Source organism: Eumetopias jubatus, unplaced genomic scaffold (assembly GCF_037043125.1).
Source record: "Eumetopias jubatus isolate StellerSeaLion01/CBP00866 unplaced genomic scaffold, mEumJub1_p1.0 scaffold_17, whole genome shotgun sequence".
NCBI classification, from domain to species: Eukaryota; Metazoa; Chordata; class Mammalia; order Carnivora; family Otariidae; genus Eumetopias; species Eumetopias jubatus.
Window position 1 is genome coordinate 20,957,641 of NW_028274823.1, and position 16,402 is coordinate 20,974,042.

Consider the following 16,402-nt stretch of genomic DNA (forward strand, 5'->3'; position numbering starts at 1 on the left):
GCTTTATTTATCAAACATATGAAGTCCCAGAAAGACAATTCCATAGCATCTAAGCAACCTTCCTCCATGTGATGTAGATAAAAATAATCCCGAGTCATGGGCATCATCCTTTCTTCCATTTTCCCTGATACTTCTCTCGAAGTTTGAATGCGAATAGAAAAAATGCCAAATATTACATTGTCTGGAAGTCGTATCACAAAGCCAGCTCTCAAAGCCTCGGTGACTCTAACAAAAGGCGACTGATATGAATAGCAAGAAAGGGGAGTCATTACTACCCAAAATATCTTGACAGGTGAATACGGCTGACCTTCTGACGCAAAGTCCTAAAAATTGTCATAGGGGATGCAGCCCCTTGAAAGAATGTGCTGTGCTATTCAGCCTAAAGCCGTAGCTCTTTTTAGCTCTGATTGTGTTACAGGCTCCGTGGCTCTGTCACCATTCTTCTCTCAGAAGCAGCTGATCTGAAGAAAGGCCATTGCTCCCAGGAGCCTGCTGAGCAAGGACTGTCCGGGGTTTTCTCCATCTGGTCCCCCGTCCAAGCTACCTACCCTCCTTTCTCATGATTCGTCCCCTCCCTGGGTACCATTTTCCTTCTATCTTGGTTCACTCCCCAGCGGGCAATGAATATACTATACCATACCATTCACCCACCTTCTCTGTGGTCAAATTATTCTGTTGGTCCAAAGATACCTAATTGAGTTCTTTAAGTGGTGCAGAGTGATCCTTCTGAGTTTTGTTGCATACAACTTAGAGTTTCTTGGATGACATTGCATTGCATATAGGTTATAATGCAGAATGTCTCCCACAGCTTACAGTGTTCTGAATAGTCTCTTTTGGCTTCTTTTTCATGCAGCATCTCATGGGATCCCCCTATACCTCACAAGTCTCTAGCCACACAGGCTTCTTTCAATAGCTCAAAAGCGGGGAAACCTCAGGGCCTTTGTTTATCCCATTCTTTCAACTGAGAACAAGTGTCTCCCTATTGTTCATTTGCTCAATTTCTACTCATCCTTCTGGTAGCTTAAATGTAGGCTTGCAGAGGGGTTAGTGCATGCTGCATAGGCAGAATGTCTGGATTTGTATCTGATTTCTACTGCTTACGATATTTGGCCTTGGGATATTTGTCTAACCTCTCTAGGCTTTACTTCCTCATCTATATAATGGGAATAATAGTGGTAAGTACCCCAACTCAGAGGGGTTGTTCAAAGGCTTGAACAGATAACCCAAGGGATTCTGGAAAAATGGCAGTCAGTGGTGGTATGATTTTGTAATTTCTCCACATATACCTATAAATAAAACAAAGCCGTTAGCTAGAACTATCCCCCTCCACTCCCAAAATCTATAGTCAATACCCACAAAAAAGCTAATTGACAAAGCATCTTGATGAACCCTAAATATGAGTAGGTGGGGACAAACCACCAACACTCCAAGACCTGAATTGTATCAACATCTGTGTTGGAGAAAGTAAGGGAGAGCAACAGGACATCTGATGGAGCTATAACCTCCAAAACAAGTAGATGGGCAGTCACTGGAAATGTAGTGGGCCAGTTTGAGAACAACGGCTGGAACCGGAGGAGGTTTTAGACTCCACTAGGCTGGGGGCAAGCTATGAGATCTCAAGGGCCTGGTCGTCAGGGTCCCACAAGTCCTTAAAACTAACCAGACAAAACTCCCTTCCAAGACGAAGCCCCACAGTGAGTGGAAACTGCTGGGAATAAGATCCAATAGAGACAAGGGGTCAATAGAGACAAGGAGAAAAAAAGTCCAGATGAAAGAAGGGAGGAGAGCAGAGATGGATTTTTAGACCCGGAAACCTATTGTGGACATTTCACAAAAGCAGCAGAAGAGGGAGCTCTAGGGCCATGATGTTAGGAAGGAAAAAAGCAACCCAAATCCCTATAAAAATGAACAACAAAAAGATTGAAATCAAATTCCACAAAAAGATGTTAAAAATAAAAAGAAAGGAGAGAGAGTAAGGAGCAGAACAACATTCCTGTAGACAATTAAAGCAGTCTAGAAGGAGCATGTATATAAAGCTGACGGGAACATAGTCTCAGGTATAAAGAGAAAACGGGAGGTGGTGCCCATCAGCGCAGAGATGGTGTCTGCTAGTGAAGCCCTTCCAGGGAGGGGATCATGGGTGTTTTCTAATCCTCTCCTTCATGGAGAACCAGGCAGAACCAGCTGGGGTGCCATGTCAGCCAGAGGCTTAGTCCCATGGCACTAACTGGAGGAGTGAGCACATAGGAGGGAATCCAGAGCAGAAGGCATGATCTTGCATGGACCATGGAACCCTGAATCTGGACCAGAGCAAAGAGTGTAGGCGCCGAGCAGAATTCCACAGGGTGAGAAATCAAGCAGAGCAACAACACGCAGGATGTGGTTTGGGAAGGTGTTCACAAATGGTTTTGGAGCCTTTCTGGTGCTCATGTAATGGTTGGCATGTAGGCAACCCACAGGCACAAGGAGCTGGTTTAAAGTTGCAGAATGTGTAACAACCGTCATGGGAGGACAGGTATCTAAACAGGAGGGAGGATATTTTGGAGCAGAGCAACGTCAACGCCTAGCAAAGGCTTGGGACTGGAATGTGTGTGCTCACCTAACGAGCTAAGTCTGAAGTGGAGGTCTCCGCCTCCTCAGATCCGCTCTCAGACAAGCATCTCTGGTCCTCGCACCTCGCCTACTCTACAGCTCCCACTGCGGCAATTCTACCCCCTCACTGTGACGTTCAGCCCTCCGTTTCTCCTATTCTCACTGTTCTCAGGTCCTTCTTCCCCTGCTCCCCCGGGCTTCATGGTTCCATATGCTCACTCACTCGCAAACATCACTGATGCCAGCTCCCTCCTTCACTGTACTCGGGCAGCAGCCTTGACCCTGGTGAACCTGTCCATAGATCAGTGATCGCTGGGTCTCCTTTTCCAGCTCTGACTTTTCCTAGCAGACCCATCAGCTTTCTTGACATTTCCACTTGGATATCTAAAAGAGTTTTCAAGTTTAACTCACCAAAACAACATTGATTTCCCTCCCTTACCTACTCCTTCTGTCTTCCCCATGTCAATAAACAATGCCACGTTTACTAGGTACTCGAGCCACAAACTGATTCTTCTCTTTTCCTCAAACACTACATTCCACCTATCAATACACTGTGTTTTATCTTCTTCCAAAACACACACGGAATCCATCTACTCCTCTGCACCTCCCCCAAATACCCCTATAGCACAGTTACAGCCCCAGTATGGTAGCCTTCCAAATGATCTCTCTGCTCCAAGGTTGCCCCTATCTCCTGCCACACGGGAGCTGGAGTAACCATTCACGATATAAATCAGATTGTGTCACTCCATTGCCTAAAACCTCCCATTTTTTCTGATTGCCCTTAGACTAAATCCTGAATTAAGCTTTTATGGGCCTGACTAATTTGCCTTTCTGACCTACACATCCCCCCCTTCCTACTATATCCCCAAACACACTGGCCCTCTTTAAGTAGCTGGAAACTGTCAAGCTTGTGCCTTTAGGGCCTTTAGGACAAAGAAGGAATGAATGATATGTGCTGTGGAAAAGTCATGCATGATGCTGGGGAGCCTAGAATAAGGAGACCTGACTTTGTCTGGGGGAAGCAGGGAGGATTTCCCTGAAAGAGTGACATTTGTGCTGGCATGTGAAGGCTAAGTTGGACTATTAACTCTGTGAAGAGCTGCAGGGGAGAGTTCCAGATAGAAAAGAGAGCATGTTCAAAGGCCTTGGGTTTGGTGAGACGGTGGTGTTTTTGAGGAGGGAGCTAAGTGTCACAGAGATAGGATATGTTAGAGACCTGGGGCAGAGACTGGATCTTTCAGTGTCTTATAGGCCATACCAAGGGTGACTTCACTGGGGCCCACCCTACTCACGAGGCTGGCTATTAACTAAAATCCCACCCTCAGCAATTCATTCTTTTAGACTTAGGGATTGGACTCCATTAAAATGTGAAAACAGAGGGGAAGAAATTTCAGTGATATCTTGGTGTAAGTGATGTCTCTGTGAGGTTCTATTAGAGGAGGAGTGGATGCTTTCTCTCATGAGAGCTGTGGGTGAGAAAAATCAGAATACTAGGGGGCTGCTTCTCACTTCAGTCTCTAGAGGTTCTTACAGCAATGCCTCAGTGGGAGCAGAAGAGGGAAATATCTCCCAGTTGTTCCTACTGGCCTTCCCCCTCTCCAAGGGGGCAAGGCTCTCATGGATAGTTCCTGAGGGTCAGGAAGCAGCGAGTTGCCCCTGTGCTGTCAGAAGAGCCAGCAGGAGCTCAGGTCAGTGTGACTAGGAATGTCTGCTGAGCTGCCCAGGTGCTTGGTTTTCCATTACCATTAATTAGGGAGACAGGACCGTGTTATCTCTTAGACTCCTGAGTGTTTGAAAATAAAAATGACATTAGACTTGGGCCAAGTTTGCCAGAGTGCTGAGCAATTACAGACACATTATGACTCTAGGGTTCAACTTCCTCTGTCTCCCTTTGGTTTGTTGATTAGTAAATACTTTCTTGTTTCTTCATTGGTTACTTCCGTCCTCGCTTGCTCTCTTGTTTTCCCTTCAGTCTCCCTTTTGCAAGTGGATTAGATAAGCCAGCGCTCATTGTCTGTCTCTACATCCTTGCTCACCAGCCTTCAATCTCCAGATCTTATTTCTGGCCACAGATATGCACACTCCCCCATGCCCTGTGGGAACAGCAGACCTCATGAAGGACAGACATCTCTTCCCCCCATTTCCCCTACATGAACTTATCTTGTACACCCCTGTTCCTTTATAAGCCTTGAAGCCTCGGAGGCAATGAGATAGTTCCTGTCTGTGCCCTGAACACCAGTGGAGAGAGACGCAGTAGCAGGTGTCCTTGGCCCAGACCCTCCATTTCAGTGGGATGGGCTGACAAGAGTCCGGAAGCCAACGGCTCACTTTAATGGGCAGGACGTATTTTCTAGTGATTGATCACTTCCTCCATAAATTATGGATATGCATCTCTACTGAGGCCAGTGACTTATTGAGAAGCCTTTTAAGCAGTAAATCCCCTCTGTCTCCATTCTCTGGGTGGTAATGACATTGCTCAAGTCACAGAAAAATATAGGGCTGCCTTTTGCAGGGAAGGTACTTTCTTAAAAAACAGATTTTTACTTGTTACAGCCTCAGCAGGGAAACTTCTGGAGAAGATCAGATACCCCAGTCTGAGCAGCGTTGCTTCCCTCAGCTCTCATGTAGCAGGAAGGCCTGGCTGGGACCAGGGCACCAATTTGCATGAACTGAAATGCATAACTTTTGCTTTGCTGTTATTATTTTTTTGGCAAGAGAGTATTTGTTTGTGGGCTGACACAGGAAGAAAGAGAGTAGCTATTTGAGGAAAAGGCGTGCCTCCTGTCCTATTCTTGGTCTTGTTTCGGTTTGTGGGGAAAGGATTAGAGGTGACAGTGAAGCTGTGGAGGGGGCTCTTTGAGACTCTGGGCTCAAGCAGTTTCTCTTTGGGACACAGGAGAACCAGTGATGCTTAGAATTGAGACAGGACCCTTACCCAATTTCTGCAGGGAATCCCTCCAGCACCTCTAGTACTGGCCTCTTAGGGAATGATATCTAGGCACAGACCCTGGTGTCTTTCTGAGCACAGGACGTGGGCAAGACGGACACGGAGTAGAAGAAGTTTGTGCATAAACAAGGTCGTGTGGTGTGTGGATTAATGACAAAGAGTGACGCTTCTGGCTTCAGATTGCCTAGACCAGTTGTTTATCATGGCTCATTTCTTTTTCTTAAATTTTTTTATTTATTTAATTTTATTATTTATTTATTTTTTAAATAATTTTTTATTGTTATGTTAATCACCATACATTACATCATTAGTTTTTGATGTAGTGTTCCATGATTCATTGTTTGTGCATAACACCCAGTGCTCCATGCAGAACGTGCCCTCTTTAATACCCATCACCAGGCTAACCCACCCTCCCACCCCCTCCCCTCTAGAACCCTCAGTTTGTTTTTCAGAGTCCGTCTCTAATGGTTCGTCTCCCCCTCTGACTTACTCCCCTTCATTCTTCCCCTCCTGCTATCTTCTTCTTCTTTTTTTTTCTTAACATATATTGCATTATTTGTTTCAGAAGTACAGATCCGTGATTCATCAGTCTTGTACAATTCACAGCGCTCACCATAGCACATACCCTACCCAATGTCTATCACCCAGCCCCCCAATCTCTCCCACCCCCACCACTCCAGCTACCCTCAGTTTGTTTCCTGAGATTAAGAATTCCTCATATCAGTGAGGTCATAGGATACATGTCTTTCTCTGATTGACTTATTTCACTCAGCATAACACCCTCCAGTTCCATCCATGTCATTGCAAATGGCAAGATCTAATTCCTTTTGATGGCTGCATAATATTCCATTGTGTATATATACCACTTCTTCTTTACCCAATCATCTCTCGATGGACAACTTGGCCCTTTCCACAGTTTGGCTATTGTGGACATTGCTGCTATAAACATTGGGGTGCACATACCCCTTCGGATCCCTACATTTGTATCTTTGTGGTAAATACCCAGTAGTGCAATTGCTGGATCGTACCATTTTCAACTGTTTGAGGAACCTCCATACTGTTTTCCAGAGTGGTTGCACCAGTTTGCGTTCCCACCAACAGTGTAGGAGGGTTCCCCTTTCTCCGCATCCCTGCCAACATCTGTCGTTCCCTGACTTGTTCATTTTAGCCATTCTGACTGGTGTGAGGTGGTATCTCATTGAGGTTTTGATTTGGATTTCCCTGATGCCGAGTGATGTGGAGCACTTTTTCATGTGTCTGTTGGCCATTTGGATGTCTTTGGAAAAATGTCTGTTCATGTCTTCTGCCCATTCCTTGATTGGATTATTTGTTCTTTGGGTGTTGAGTTTGATCAGTTCTTTATAGATTTTGGATACTAGCCCTTTATCTGATATGTCATTTGCAAATATTTTCTCCCATTCTGTCGGTTGTCTTTTGGTTTTGTGGACTGTTTCTTTTGCTGTGCAAAAGCTTTTTATCTTGATGAAATCCCAATAGTTCATTTTTGCCCTGGCTTCCCTTGTATCATGGCTCATTTCTTAATTCCTTTGTGCCTCCGTTTCCCCATATGTAAAAAAGAAATAGTAGTAGTACCTACCTCATAGGGTCAATCTAAGCAATCTGAGGTATAGAATTAGATAGGGCCTGGCACATCATTAGCATTCAATAAACATGAGCTGCTTTAATTATTAGAGATCGGACTCGATGAGTGGTTCAAAATTTAGAGTGTGCACTTCAATCACTTGGCATTAAAAAAAATGATCCAGGCTCCAACTACAGAGAACCTGATAGAACACATCTTACACCCAGCCCCAGCATTTGTATTTTTTTTTAAAAAAGAGCCTTCTCAGATGAGTCTACTAGAAACCAGTGGGTGAGGGGTGCCTGGATGGCTGAGTCAGTTAAGCGACTGACTCTTGGTTTCAGCTCAGGTCATGCGGGGTCATGAGGTTGAGCCCCATGTTGGGCTCTGTGCTTAGTGTAGAGTCTGCTGGGGACTTTCTCGCCCTCTCCTTCTGCTCCTCCCACCTGTTCTCCCTCCCTCTCTCTCTCTTTCGCAAATAAATAAATAAATAAATCCTTTTTTTTTTTTTTAATCAGTGGGTGAGGACAATTCAGTTAGCAGAACAAGTTCTCTGAGAGTCTGTGATTCAAAGGTGAGTATGGCTGTTTAGAGAAAATTTGTAGATCGTTCATTCTCAACAGAGGTGATATTACCTTAGAGGGTACAAAAATTCGTTCTTGCAGGAGGGGTATGGTGAAAAAAAACCCTCACTTTTTAAAATGCATAGATATAAATACAACACATAAAGAGATAGACTAAATCTGTGATATTAAAATTTCATTGGAGGGGGCAATTAGGAAAAATTGTCTAAAAAGACTCCTTTGGGGGATGATAATAAAAAAATTCCAAAGAACACTGTTAGAAAGGAGTGTGTTTGATCTTAAGATGAAAGCAAAGATGCACATTTCCCATCTGCCTCTCTGCTTGACTAACACATGCTGATGTTGTTCTTAAGTGGTGAGTAGGAAAAACAGGGCTAACTGACAGTCCAGGGAGGCAAGGAAAAGAACCTTTAAGAAATTTGAAGACAGGGGTGCCTCAGTGGTTCAGTCGTTAAGCGTCTGCCTTCGGCTCAGGTCATGATCCCAGCGTCCTGGGATCAAGCCCCGCATCGAGCCCCGCATCAGGCTTCCTGCTCCGCGGGAAGCCTGCTTCTCCCTCTCCCGCTCCCCCTGCTTGTGTTCCCTCTCTTGCTGTGTCTCTCTCTGTCAAATGAATCAATAATAAAATCTTTTTTTTAAAAAGAAATTTGAAGATATCTGTGACCTAAGATCTAAAGTAGACCTTTTCATATTTGAGAGTTGGTTGTGTTTTGCTTGTTTTTTAAGTCTGTTAATAATTTTAGTCTTTTTGCCCAACCTGCCTGCTGTCTGGTGGTCTAGACATAGGAGGCGAAGAGATCTCAAAACCAGAGAAAACAGCATTTCCTCTGGGGCCATGTATTAGAGTTTGCAGAAGTAAGCTGTGGAGGGACTGGGCATAAATGATGTAGGAAATACTAATCAATCACGACTCGATTGCCTATTTCTCAAACAGCTTGTGACAATATAGTTGGAATTTTCTATTTCTGCCAAAGTCTCTCACACTAAGCATCTTGAACGAGACTTTATGGGCTTCTCTTGCATAGATTTATTGCTCTTCCTGAAAGAACATCTACCTTCTTAAATGCTGGGCAGAGGGAACTTGAGGTGTGAAACAGGTGTGCCTACTTGTCAAGGATCCCGTCAAAGACAAAGAATCAAATGCAGATGTGCTCTTCTCTGGAAACCATTTGCATAAGACCATGCTTCATGTCCAAATGTGAACTTTCAATTTTCACATTGCAAATATTTATTTTAGAAACAATGTTGCCATCCCTCTCTTCCCACTCCTACAATAAATACTAACACAAACAGACACATCACCTTTAACTGAAGTAAGAAGCAAATAGTGAGTGGAAAAATACTTGAAACTTAGATGAGAGGAAATAGTTGCTATTCTTTTTTTTTCAATTTTTTATTGTTATGTTAATCAACATATATTACATCATTAGTTTTTGATGTAGTGTTCCATGATTCATTGTTTGTTCATAACACCCAGTGCTCCATGCAGAATGTGCCCTCTTTAATACCCGTCACCAGGCTAACCCATCCCCCTACCCCTCCTCCCCTCTAGAACCCTCAGTTTGTTTTTCAGAGTCCATCATCTCTCACGGTTTGTCTCCCCCTCTGACTTACTCCCCTTCATTCTTCTTCTCCTGCTATCTTCTTTTTCTTTTTACTTAAAATATGTTGCGTTATTTGTTTCAGAAGTACAGATCTGTGATTCAACAGTCTTGCACAATTCACAGCACTCACCGTAGCACATACCCTCCCCAATGTCTATCACCCAGGCACCCCATCCCTCCCACCCCCCACCACTCCAGTAACACTCAGTTTGTTCCTGAGATTAAGAATTCCTCATATCAGTGAGGTAATATGATACATGTCTTTCTCTGATTGACTTATTTCACTCAGCATAACACCCTCCAGTTCCATCCACGTCGTTGCAAATGGCAAGATCTCATTCCTTTTGATGGCTGCATAATATTCCATTGTGTATATATACCACTTCTTCTTTATCCATTCATCTGTCGATGGACATCTTGGCTCTTTTCACAGTTTGGCTATTGTGGACATTGCTGCTATAAACATTGGGGTGCACGTACCCCTTTGGGTCCCTACATTTGTATCTTTGGGGTAAATACCCAGTAGTGCAATTGCTGGATCGAATGGTAGCTCTAATTTCAACTGTTTGAGGAACCTCCATACTGTTTTCCAGAGTGGTTGCACCAGCTTGCATTCCCACCAACCATGTAGGAGGGCTCCCCTTTCTCCGCATCCCCGCCAACATCTGTCGTTTCCTGACTTGTTCATTTTAGGCATTCTGACTGGTGTGAGGTGGTATCTCATTGAGGTTTTGATTTGGATTTCCCTGATGCCGAGCGATGTTGAGCACTTTTTCATATGCCTGTTGGCCATTTGGATGTCTTCTTTGGAAAAATGTCTGTTCATGTCTTCTGCCCATTTCTTGATTGGATTATTTGTTCTTTGGGTGTTGAGTTTGATAAGTTCTTTATAGATTTTGGATACTAGCCCTTTATCTGATATGTCATTTGCAAATATTTTCTCCCATTCTGTCGGTTGTCTTATGGTTTTGTGGACAGTTTCTTTTGCTGTGCAAAAGCTTTTTATCTTGATGAACTCCCAATAGTTCATTTTTGCCCTGGCTTCCCTTGCCTTTGGTGATGTTTCTAGGAAGAAGTTGCTGCGGGTGAGGTCGAAGAGGTCACTACCTGTGTTCTCCTCAAGGCTTTTGATGGACTCCTGTCTCACGTTTAGGTCTTTCAACCATTTGGAGTCTATTTTTGTGTGTGGTGTAAGGAAATGGTCCAGTTTCATTCTTCTGCATGTGGCTGTCCAATTTTCCCAACACCATTCATTGAAGAGACTGTCTTTTTTCCATAGGGCATTCTTTCCTGCTTTGTTGAAGATTACTTGACCATAGAGTTGAGGGTCCATTTCTGGGCTCTCGATTCTGTTCCATTGATCTATGTGTCTGTTTTTGTGCCAGTACCATACTGTCTTGATGATGACAGCTTTGTAATAGAGCTGGAAGTCCGGAATTGTGATGCCGCCAGCTTTGCTTTTCTTTTTCAATATTCCTCTGGCTATTCGGGGTCTCTTCTGGTTCCATACAAATTTTAGGATTATTTGTTCCATTTCTTTGAAAAAAATGGATGGTATTTTGATGGGGATTCCATTGAATGTGTAGATTGCTCTAGGTAGCATTGACATCTTCACAATGTTGGTTCTCCCAATCCATGAGCATGGAACGTTTTTCCATTTCTTTGTGTCTTCTTCAATTTCTTTCCTGAGTATTTTATAGTTTTCTGAGTACAGATCCTTTGCCTCGTTGGTTAAATTTATTCCTAGGTATCTTATGGTTTTGGGTGCAATTGTGAATGGGATCGGCTCCTTGATTTGTCTCTCTTCTGTCTTGTTGTTGGTGTATAGGAATGCCACTGATTTCTGTGCATTGATTTTATAACCTTCTACTTGACTGAATTCCTGTATGAGTTCTAGCAGTTTTGGGGTGGAGTCTTTTGGGTTTTCCCACATAAAGTATCATATCATCTGCAAAGAGTGAGAGTTTGACTTCCTCTTTGCCGATTTGGATGCCTTTGATTCCTTTTTGTTGTCTGATTGCTGTGGCTAGGACTTCTACTACTATGTTGAATAGCAGTGGTGAGAGTGGACATCCCTGCCGCGTTCCTGACCTTAGGGGAAAAGCTCTCAGCTTTTCCCCATTGAGAATGATATTTGCTGTAGGTTTTTCATAGATGGCTTTTATGATATTGAGGTATGTACCCTCTATCCCTATACTCTGAAGAGTTTTGATCAAGAAAGGATGCTGTGCTTTGTCAAATGCTTTTTCTGCATCTATTGAGAGGATCATATGATTCTTTTTCTTTCTTTTGTTAAGGTATTGTATCACGTTGATTGATTTGCGGATGTTGAACCAGCCTTGAAGCCCAGGGATAAATCCCACTTGGTCATGGTGAATAATCCTTTTAATGTACTGTTGGATCCTATTGGCTAGTATTTTGGTGAGAATTTTTGCATCCATGTTCATCAAGGATGTTGGTCTGTAATTCTCCTTTTTGATGGGGTCTTTGTCTGGTTTTGGGATCAAGGTAACGGTGGCCTCATAAAATGAATTTGGAAGTTTTCCTTCCATTTCTATTTTTTGGAACAGTTTCAGGACAATAGGTATTAATTCTTCTTGAAATGTCTGATAGAATTCCCCTGGGAAGCCGTCTGGCCCTGGGCTTTTGTTTGTTGGGAGATTTTGGATGACTGCTTCAATTTCCTTAGTGGTTATAGGTCTGTTCAGGTTTTCTATTTCTTCCTGGTTCAATTTTGGTAGTGGATACATCTCTAGGAAAGCACCCATTTCTTCCAGGTTATCTAATTTGCTGGTATAGAGTTGCTCATAATATGTTCTTATAATTGTTTGTATTTCTTTGGTGTTGGTTGTGATCTCTCGTCTTTCATTCATGATTTTGTTGATTTGGGTCATTTCTCTTTTCTTTTTGATAAGTCTGGCCAGGGGTTTATCAATCGTGTTAATTCTTTCAAAGAACCAGCTCCTAGTTTCGGTGATCTGTTCTACTGTTCTTTTGGTTTCTAGTTCATTGATCTCTGCTCTGATCTTTATTATTTCTCTTCTCCTGCTGGGTTGAGGCTTTATTTGCTGTTCTTTCTCCAGCTCCTTTAGGTGTAGGGTTAGGTTGTGTATTTGAGACCTTTCTTGTTTCTTGAGAAAGGCTTGTATTGCTATATACTTTCCTCTCGGGACTGCCTTTGCTGTATCCCAAAGATTTTGGACAGTTGTGTTTTCATTTTCATTGGTTTCCATGAATTTTTTAAATTCTTTAATTTCCTGGTTGACCCATTCATTCTTTTGTAAGATGCTCTTTAGCCTCCATGTATTTGAGTTCTTTCCGATTTTCCTCTTGTGATTGAGTTCTAGTTTCAAAGCATTGTGGTCTGAAAATATGCAGGGAATTGTCCCAATCTTTTGGTACCGGTTGAGACCTGATTTGTGACCTAGGATGTGATCAATTCTGGAGAATGTTCCATGGGCACTAGAGAAGAATGTGTATTCCGTCGCTTTGGGATGGAATGTTCTGAATATGTCTGTGAAGTCCATTTGGTCCAGGATGTCATTTAAAGTCTTTATTTCCTTGTTGATCTTTTGCTTAGATGATCCGTCCATTTCAGTCAGGGGGGTGTTAAAGTCCCCCACTATTATTGTATTGTTGTCAATGTGTTTCTTTGCTTTTGTTATTAATTGCCTTATATAATTGGCTGCTCCCATGTTCGGGGCATAGATATTTACAATTGTTAGATCTTCTTGTTGGATAGACCCTTTAAGTAGGATATAGTGTCCTTCCTCATGTCTTATTACAGTCTTTGTTTTAAAATCTAGTTTGTCTGATATAAGGATTGCCACCCCAGCTTTCTTTTGGTGTCCATTAGCATGGTAAATGGTTTTCCACCCCCTCACTTTCAATCTGGGGGTGTCTTTGGGTCTAAAATGAGTCTCTTGCAGACAGCATATGGATGGGTCTTGTTTTTTAATCCAATCTGATAGCCTGTGTCTTTTGATTGGGGTATTGAGCCCATTTACATTCAGGGTAACTATTGAAAGGTATGAATTTAGTGCCATTGTTTGCCTGTAAGGTGACTGTTACTGTATGTTGTCTGTGTTCCTCTCTGATCTTTGCTGCTTTTAGGCTCTCTCTTTGCTTAGAGGACCCCTTTCAATATTTCTTGGAGGGCTGGTTTCGTGTTTGCAAATTCCTTTAGTTTTTGTTTGTTCTGGAAGCTTTTTATCTCTCCTTCTATTTTCAATGACAGCCTAGCTGGATATAGTGTTCTTGGCTGCATATTTTTCTCGTTTAGTGCTCTGAAGATATCATGCCAGTCCTTTCTGGCCTGCCAGGTCTCTGTGGATAGGTCTGTTGCCAGTCTAATGTTTCTACCATTGTAGGTTACATATCTCTTCTCCCGAGCTGCTTTCAGGATTTTCTCTTTGTCTCTGAGACTCGTAAGTTTTACTATTAGATGTCGGGGTGTTGACCTATGATTATTGATTTTGAGAGGGGTTCTCTGTGCCTCCTGGATTTTGATGCCTGTTTCCTTCCTCACATTAGGGAAGTTCTCTGCTATTATTTGCTCTAATATACCTTCTGCCCCTCTTTCTCTTTCTTCTTCTTCTGGGATCCCAATTATTCTCATGTTGTTTCATCTTATCGTATCACTTATCTCTCGAATTCTGCCCTCGTGATCCTGTAGTTGTTTCTCTCTCTTTTTCTCAGCCTCTTTATTTTCCATCGTTTCGTCTTCTATATCACTGATTCTCTCTTCTGCCTCATTTATCCTAGCAGTTAGTGCCCCCATTTTTGATTGCAGCTCATCAATAGCCTTTTTGATTTCGACTTGGTTAGATTTTAGTTCTTTTATTTCTCCAGAAAGCGTTTCTCTAATAACTTCCACGCTTTTTTCAAGCCCAGGTAGTATCTTTAAAGTCATGATTCTGAACTCTAGGTCCAACATCGTACTAATGTCCGTATTGAGTAGGTCCGTGGCTGACAGTACTACCTCTTGTTCTTTTGCTGAGGTGATTTTTTTCGTCTTGTCATTTTGTCCAGAGGAGAATAGATGAATGAGAGAACAAAATGCTAACAGGTTTACAACGTCCCCAGCAAATATACTGTATACAAATCAGAAAAGACCTGAAACTAGGGGAAAAGAAAGGGAAAGAAAGAAAAAGAAAGAAAAAAAAAGATAAAAACAAAAAGAGAACAATACAAAACAAGCAGAATATGCTCAAATATGATCAGGCTCGTGCATAGATCAGTGCCACACAGTAGATTTTGGGCGTATTTTGGTCTGTTAGAAAAAAGTGCCTCCTAAAATTTTAAAGGAAGAAAGACATATATGTACAAAATAAGGGTTGATACAATGAAGGGATGGAAGATGACTGTAAAGATGAAAATTATAAGAGATTTTATAAAAGGACTTGATAAGATAAGAAGTTGTTTGAAAAAAGAAAGAAGAAGATTTTAGAAAAAAAAAAAGGAAAAAGGGAGAGAATGTGATCAGGCAGGAGACTAGAACAGAGCCATACACTAGTGATTTAGGGTATATTTTGATCTGTTAGAAGAAACTGTATCTCAAAATTTTAAAGAGAGAACAACTTATATATATATGCCAAAAATAAGGGTAACTACTATGAAGGGATAAAATATGACTCTAAAAATGAAAAATAAAAAATGTTTTTTTTTTAAAAAGAGATTGATAAGATGTTAGTTGAAAAAGGGAAAAAGAAAAATAAAAAAAACGGTTAACAAAAATTAACTTTGATGAACTAATGAATCATGGTAAAAAAAAGCCATGATTTCTATGTGCAATATTCCCCTAGCGCTGGAGTTCTCCCGTTCTCCTTGATCGGTAAACTTGGTCTTGGCTTGCTGGCTGTTCGTGCTGATCTTCTGGGGGAGGGGCCTGTTGCTGTGGTTTCCAAATGTCTTTGCCGGAGGCTGAATTGCCCCGCCCTTGTCGGTCCGGGCTAAGCAAGCTGCTCGGGTTTGATCTCAGGAGCTTTTCTTCCCCGCAAGCTCTCGGTACAGCCTTGGAGGACTAGGGCAAAAATGGTGGCCTCCCAATCTCCACCCGGAGGAGCTGAGAACTCGGGGCCCCGCTCCTCAGTGCGCCCACAGAGAAAAGCAGTCACTCCCTTGTCCCCGGTCTCCGGCCGCACTCCGTGCTCACCCGGCCTGTGACTGAGCGTTGCTATCTCTGGCACCCGACCCCGTGTGGAGTCTCCAAACCCAGCAGATCCCTGCGGTGCGTTCCCGCGCCGCTCCTCCCCGGGAAGGAAGGGGAGTCTCCCCGGATCTGCCGCTTGTTGGGTCCCTGCTGGAGGAGCAGTGGCCCGACTGGGCCGCGGATCACAGTTTATGGCAACCCCGAGCTGAGAGCCCGCACCTCGGCTCCGTCTCTGCAGCTGGCTTCCCCACTCCGATACCTGGGAGCTCTGGCGCACTTAGGCACCCCCGGTCTTTCTGTGACCCTGAGGGTCCTGAGACCACACTGTCCCGGGAGGATTCCACCCCCTGCTTAGCCACTGCAGCGATGTCCCTCAGCGGAGCCGACTTGTAACAGTTCCGATTTTGTGCTCCGCGGCTCTAGCACTTGCCAGAAGCGGCCGGCGGAGGCCCCTCCCCCGCTGTCTATCCTCCCGAATATTGCCTCGGATTCACTTCTCCGCATGACCTACCTTCCAGAAAGTGGTCGCTTCTCTGTTCAGGGAGGTGTTGCTACTCTCCTCTTTGATCTCTTGTTGAGTTTGTAGGTGTTCAGAATGGTTTGATCCCTATTCAGCTGAATTCCTGAGACCAGACGAAATCTAGGTCTCCTACTCCTCTGCCATCTTGCTCCCGAAATAGTTGCTATTCTTAATATAAAGGAAAATTATTTTAAATGGTAGTATGTACTCATAAGTCACAAATGAAGAAATGTCAAGACCCATAGAAATATTCTAAATGCCATTCCTCACTAATAATTTAAGGTATATGAATTTAAGAAGGAAAATGTATTTATCTCTTCATTTTCTCAGAAAATTAAAAGTAGAGTTACTATACAACTCAGCAATTCCACTTCTTGTGAATATACCCCAAAGAATGGAAAGCAGGGGCTTGAACAGATCTA